The 7,316-nt window shown below is 40.0% G+C and overlaps 1 protein-coding gene across 1 annotated transcript in view; it reads left to right on the top strand.

Annotated features, from left to right (window-relative positions):
- Positions 1 to 5,963: 5,963 nt before the first annotated feature.
- Positions 5,964 to 7,316, top strand: part of rps19 (ribosomal protein S19) — a 234,451-nt gene continuing 233,098 nt past the window's right edge. The window contains exon 1 of the mRNA XM_075465980.1: positions 5,964 to 5,967. The gene's annotated coding sequence lies outside the window, so the exon portion shown is untranslated. The remainder of the gene's footprint in view (positions 5,968 to 7,316) is intronic.

Genomic DNA, 7,316 nt, shown 5'->3' with positions numbered 1-7,316 from the left:
AATATCATTCCACTTACTCAAACAAAATACTCTGTGGCCCTAATAATGCGCAGCATTACACATCTGGAGCATGTCTGTCTCATATTTGAAAGAGAAAAAGGCAACAGAGAGCTGCTGAGCAGCAGGAGCACTGGGCACACAGGAAGTGATATTTGCTCAATATACTGTAGCCTGTGGCAGTTTGAGACATAATTGCTGACACTCCTGGCTTGAGAAACAGCCATTGCATGCTGCAGTGGTCAGGGAAACCCAGTATTACAGACTGCTTTCTGAAGTATGGCATACAAAAAGGACATAACACAAAGCCTATAAACCTGGATTTACCCATGCCATGCATAGCTTCTTATAGCAAGCTTCTAGCTGCATAACAAACTAGAAATTACTGCCTGCTGTGGTAAAGAGCTCCTTTCCAGGTTGCCCTACTTTCTGCCTGTAGTTGTTGACTTGGTTTATCTGTCCTGCTTGTTTTTTGTTTTTCTTTGCTTTGTTTACTTTACTTTTGCTCTTCATAATGAAATTGAAAGTCCCTAAAAAAATGAGGGCCAGCAACACTAAGACTTATTGTTGTGCCTCTATCGATTTTTTTTCATCACATATCCATGGCTTTATTCCTGAAACACTGCAAGAAGGCATTTATCACAATCCACAGAGAAGGCCTTGAAAATGAGTTTAAATCATCAGCAGGACAAAACAGTTTGGGAAGTCTAATGTGTGACGTAAAGCATTTAATTATATGTTTACATTTAAAGACAATCACACAGAAACTGATCCAATGCTTCTTTACAGTACACTGGCGCAGTAAGAGACTGTGAGAGAAGGCATGGGGTAAGGAGATGAACAGAACAGCAGATAATGACCTCAGCTTCCATCTGCTGGGCACTGCGGGGCGGAGACACCTTCAACCTGCCACCACTCGGTCGCCACGGCAATCTGCCGCTCCCCATCGTCCTGGTGACATCTGCTTTTGGGTGACTGAAAGATGAATGCAGCACCAGCCACATGGGCACAGAACAGACGTCACACAGACCACTATACACACACAGTAACACTGCGGCACAGATGGCCACAGACAGACTACTGTTGAGATTACAATCCAGACATTCTCCACTACGTCTAACCTCTCAGTGTACTGGTGTAATATAATCACAGAATTGTAGCACTGCTAGCTGTGACTATGGTTTGGGCATCTTCCTAAAGAGCTGGCATAGGCTGGCATTGCAGAAACCTTTCCATGGTACCATTTTGTTTTTATCTCATTACATAAATTAATACTGGAATCGGGGCTACTGACTGTGACTGTTTTGAAATCATAACACAAATTTGTTTGTTTTAAGAGCATGGGGAATAAATGTTGTTGTTTACTCGTACTCTATATCTGAGGCAATATCATTTTGCTTGACTAGATTCCCCAGCCCCAGCTGTCACAGTTATTTAATGCTGCTGCGGTAACCTTGGAAACACCCATTCAGCACACAAGTGTTTTCACAAAGTGAGATCCTGTTAAACAGGTGAGGAGCTGTGAATATGGTGATTAGACACAGCAGTTTGAAAAAGGCAACAAAGCCATCTTACAGTATGTGTTGGCTTCATCTAGAGGACAAGATTAGCTAGAGGGATGGACAGAGAGGGAGGAAAATTAAATGGTGAGGTGGCAGTGATAGAAGGATAGTGAAGCAGAGGATGTAAAAGAAAAAAGAAGGAATTCAGGTCAGTATTGTAGACATAGCATTTTTATCCACCGATTCAAAGAAGAAAACACTGGTTAAAACAAGGGCAGTTGAGAGAAAGATTAATCAGAGAAGATAGTCAGCATGAGGATCAAAATGAGGAAACCATCTATTTTAATTGGATTTTTAATTTCTAGTGGAGCATCACTGAAAATGCGTTAGCATCATCTCATGGGGCAGCAAATTTAAAGGGGCTGCTGACAGGTTGTACCAGAGCTCCTGGCATTTTATTTTATACACAAATAAATGAATGTGATCGAAGATAACAAGAATGCTGCTTGAAATTTGAACTTGAAGGTGAAAAATGTCATTTTCAAGGGAATCAATGTAAAGGTCATCTATTGATGTAGACAAACATCTATAGATGTAAATGTTTGCCAAAACTGAATGGGTTGATCTCAATTTTCTAAAATGCCAACATTTTTATAAATTTGACTTCCAGGAATGATTGTAGGTTAATGCAAGAACAAAAAATGTATGAATTACACATAACTGAGTAACAAGTCACATGGCAAGTCCCACCTACCTAACAGACAAAGGGCCATATCATCTCTTTCAAACCAAAATGCTCTTGTTCCAATGTGGGTGGATATGTGATAGACTATTATTGCCTCCACATGTCTTTGCATGTTCACCAGGGTTTGTTTAAATCAAACTAAACCTCTCAAGTGTGAACACACCCTCATAAAAAGACCTATGATGAGAGGGTTAGGAAAAGGCATGTCATAATTAGGTTAAAAAAATGGGGTAAGGGGCGGTCAGTGGCGTAGTGGGTTAAGCAGCCACCCCATGTACAGAGGCTACAGTCCTCGCTGCAGCTGGCCCTGGTTCGAGTCCCGCACCGGACGGCCCCTTGCTGCATGTCTCCCCCCTCTCTCTGCCTCCTGCTTCCTGTCTCTCTCCAACTGTCCTATCATTAAAGGCATAAAAAGCCCCAAAAAATGTATAGAAAAAAAAAAAAAGGGGTATAAAAGGAACCAAGGGTGACTTGTAAGTAACTAAAGGCCTCGGTCACATCAGCTAATCTAAGGCTACGGCTACACGGAAACGAAACGAGGTTTTTTTTTAAAACGGGTACGAAAATTCTTGCAACCACACGGCAACGCTGCTGTAAAGACTCAGGTCCAGACGAAAACGGATGAAAGCGATGAAACGATGCAGTACACGCGCCACTGTGTCACGCCACGCTGTGAGACAATAGAGAAGTCTCACAGCGTCAACGTTTGACTGACGCAAAAACGTTTTCGCTGTAATAATGGACACGAAATGACCTCGTTTTCAAACTTTCCCACTCTGGAACCCGTTCTCAAAAACTATCGTTTTGGGGTAGTGGGAACGCCGGCTCCGTGTGGCCGCGACAGCGAAACGATAAGAAAAAGTATTGTTTACAGTGAAAAACGTTTTCGTGTAGCCGCAGCCTTAATGTTCATATGTCTACCATCTGATCAACAATGGTATGCATGGCATGTCTTCATGGAGAAAGCCACTGCTCTCGAAAGAGAACACTGCACCTCATATTTAGTTTTCCAAGAATTGCATGATCAAGCCAGAAGACTATTGGAAAACATTGGAAGAAATATTTTTTTTGGATCAAAGGAGAAGCTTGAATTAGCCTAAAGAAAGAATTGCACACAGATGAGAACTTCCAATGGTCTGTGAAAAGTGGTGGTACTGTCATGGCCTGGGTTATGATCATTATTTTCATTGGAAGAATTACTGTAAATTCCGGACTATACACCGCTACTTTTTTTCCCAGGTTTTGAGTACCGCGGCTTATAATACAGTGCGGCTAATATATGATTTTTTCTTTTTTTTTCATGCCGCCAAAAACATTTTGCCTCATAACATTAGACCAATAAAATTAACGAATAGTTCACGGTGGTCTAGTTCTGAGGCTGTTCAATTCGGACACTGAAGAAGATGACTTTGATGGTTTTAGTGCGCAGGACGAAGATGAAGAAGACGATCCAGGACTTTTCCTGGTAGGCTACTGTATTTTTTTTTATACCAGCCCTGTTACAGGCACTGTTCGACAAAAAAGCATTTACGCCACGTATTTGCGTTACCGATAGGTATTTAAGTTTAAACCATGTTACAGGCACTGTTCGGGGAAAAAAAGCATTTGCAGTATGTATTTGTTAATGTTACCATACACATTTTAGTAGAAGTTTAAACATCCTCTAACATCTTTCTGTGTAAATATCTCATATTACAATCTGGATCTCCGTGGTTTATAATCCGGTATGGTCTATACAAGTACAAAATGGATTTTCTTTTTAAAATTAGAGGGTGCGGCTTATATTCAGGTGCGCTCTATTGTCCGGAATTTATGGTAAATACGAATAACAGTGAAATCTAAAAGAATATGTTGGGACATTTGTATATTAACTCATTCTTAGTGTAAAGTGGATAGTGTATCAATATAACATCCAAAAGTACTTAGGGTGTTCTATCAAGGAGAACCTTTATACAAGAGAAATGGTATGGGTGAACCTGAAGTTAAAAATCTATATGAGACGAACCACCAACATCAACAAGAATTCTTCAAAGCTGATGTGTTTGCCAACCCCAGATATGCAACGTTGGACCATTTTTCTGAATGAGACAATAAGTAAGAATTGTATTCTAGTTTCTTCATCTGGCTTCTCTTTATCTTCCTGTTTAAAAAAAAAACTGAAGTAGTTGTACATCAGCCAGAACATCTCTTTAGTATATACCACACTTGATGGTAACATGATTACTTGTTCAAGTGGATGTGACTTGGCCTTTAGAGTTGTTTTCCAAAGTTTAATTGAGTTCTTGTTGAGGACTCTTAGCTTCCTGTTGATCTGTGGATGATATGAAACATTCTAGTATTCATGTGTGTGGCATCAAGTCGTGGGCTTTCTTGTAGTCAGTCCAGGCTGTGCACAAATTTCCTTTGTCGATCCACTGTCTTGATTTACTGTTGACCGTTAGCTGGTGCTTGGCTCCTTTTTTGGTGTTACTCCCGATAACCTTTTTGGCTTTTTGGCCTTGTACGTGTATTGAGCCATGTGCCTACTTATCCACTATGATGCCCGACATGAGCTTCCATGTTGAGTAGAGCAGGTAATTTGCCAGAAGTTGAATAAAATTGCTCGGTTTTGGGGGTCCTTTATGAACTGTCCTGCCTCAGATTAACCGCTTTTGATGCACCCCGTCCATTTGCAACTGGGTCATTTGTATGGCTACGAATGCAGTTTGTTTCTTTCCAGAAGGTATTGATTAGGTTAGGTGATGCCTCTCACCCCCATATATCATTCTAATATAAATATAGTGTGTAAGGATCAGTAAAGTTGCATAAACTAGTCAGCAACAAATAAACTTCCCTTATTTAGCCCAAAGATGTTTCTGCTTTATGCACATAAAATATTGAAAGAAACAACATAGAATCTTACCTGTGTTTTGATTGCACCTCTATTAATCTTCTTTTCATTGTTTTGATACTGGGCAGATAGTGTTTACCTCAAAATTGTTTGATCAGTCTGAGGTCAGTCTCAGAAGAAAATGTGTAATTGGTACATTTTTTCCACATGTCTACAATGTAGTCTTGTCACAATTCAAGTTTTAAAATAGAAACTTATCAGTATCTGTGTATGGTGCTGTTTTGTGTACAAGAGCTTTCATGTGACATTACCATGACAGCAATCCATAAATATTAAGGCATGTGAGAACCAACCATGTACATAAACATCTAAATGTCAGCATGTATATTAATTCTATCACCATGTATTTTTAATTATTTTTACTGTAACCATTGACAAGAGAGAGCAAAGTAGAAAAGTAAAATGACTACTGAAAACAGTGTGCTGGATGGGTTGAGATCCTAAAGTCTTGCATGAAAGGCAGCAGCCTAATGCTATTCTCCTACCCTCTCCTCCTTATAAGTGAGCAAGTCCACAGTGTGCAAAAGGGTGCTGTTATGTAACAAGATGCTGCAGGTGAACTTCATCATCCAGCAACAAACGGCAGTTGAACGTCAGCATGTAGCAAGAATGTGGGTAGATGTTGAATACAACGTAACATAAACTGTGTCTCTGCTGTCAGAGGGAAATGAGAGTGGAAATGCAGTGATGGTACTTTTTTTTTTAGCCTTTCTTGTTTAACTGCAATGTCTGTGGACCAATATTGGTATGATACAATATGTTGTACCATGGAAATGGGTTATACCTTTTCACAGACTAACAGTTTTGAGTAATAGTACACTTATCCAGAAGTACATTGTTTTTCTTTAGGGCATTATTTCTTTTTTTTTCAGTTCACCATCATCAAAGCCGATGGCTTGCTCAATACTTAGCTGGCTTTGACCGGTGGGTATTTCAAAATGTTCTGTGCTCTTAAAAAATAGGTTAATGCTTTCTGGTGTAGAAGATCAGCTCACCTGACAGCATAGCCATTTCTACACCTGAATGCTGAGGAATTACTGGAGAATGTGTCGAGAATTAGGTCCGGACTTTTCACTCATGAGCACCGTGTCCACAGCAGTTTCATGTGCAGACACACAAAACTGCTGTTTGTCAATAATGGCTTATGAAGCTCCTTGATTGTTATTTTGTGTCAATATCAATACATATTACACTACATATTTTTGGACATAGTGTCCAAATATAGAGTGTAAAGCAAGGTCTAATATCAGCACGCACACACACTTGTCATAGATAATTAGGTCAGAAATTTTGCTACTGCATTTGCATATAGGAATACTGTGCAGAATGTCTGAATCCTGACAAGTTGATGCATGTCCATCTATGTCGATTAACAATTTTTTTTGTCTGTGGATTTATCCTTCATGACACCAATTTATGTTGACATTAAATGAGCCAAATGAGGGTAGAACCGTTATAGTTTGGATATGACTCTGATTTTGATTCAGTGTTTGAACTTAAATTGGAATTAAATTAGTTTTTTTTTTTTTAAGCTGTAATCGTAAACTGGCTGACCTGCCTGACTTGTTTTTTTTTCATAGAAACAAAAACATTGTTGTACAGCAGCTGACTCGTAGAAGAACTCACCAGCCTAATTCTGGCTCTTGGTCAGACTCTACAAATTCAACATCACACTCTGAAGATTCCACTCACTACCCCCAGCCAAGTGTGGAGATCTACACACACACAAAATCACATGTTCCCCAAAACACACAGACTCATACTCTCACATGCATCCATGCTGACTTACTTGTGTGCGCACACACACATACCCTGCTGTGCTAGTAAAATCGGCATAGCGCTCCGAAATTCCTCTAACACCTCCCACCCCATGTGGACACACACATACACATTTATACACACATGCACGCTTGTGTGAACCCACACAATTAATGTGAAATCACATCCATCTTCCACCCGCTGCCCCTCCCCTGTTCTCCATTACAAATAGCTGAGGATTGCATTCTCTCCCTCTGGCCTTGCCTGATGTTGTTTTTACATGTCTTGTTGTGTGCAATATTCTCCCTTATGTAAGACTAAATTACCCAATGTGAGTGTTATTCTCAGTGGGGCGACTGCACTGGCGCGTTCTAAACTCAATGAGAGATGGAAGGAGATTGAAAGAGAGGTGAAAGGGAGATAA

This window comes from Odontesthes bonariensis, chromosome 5, assembly GCF_027942865.1.
Source record: "Odontesthes bonariensis isolate fOdoBon6 chromosome 5, fOdoBon6.hap1, whole genome shotgun sequence".
Classification (NCBI taxonomy): domain Eukaryota; kingdom Metazoa; phylum Chordata; class Actinopteri; order Atheriniformes; family Atherinopsidae; genus Odontesthes; species Odontesthes bonariensis.
The sequence above is the reverse complement of the archived record's forward strand: the minus strand, read 5'-3'. Positions and strand labels throughout refer to the sequence as shown.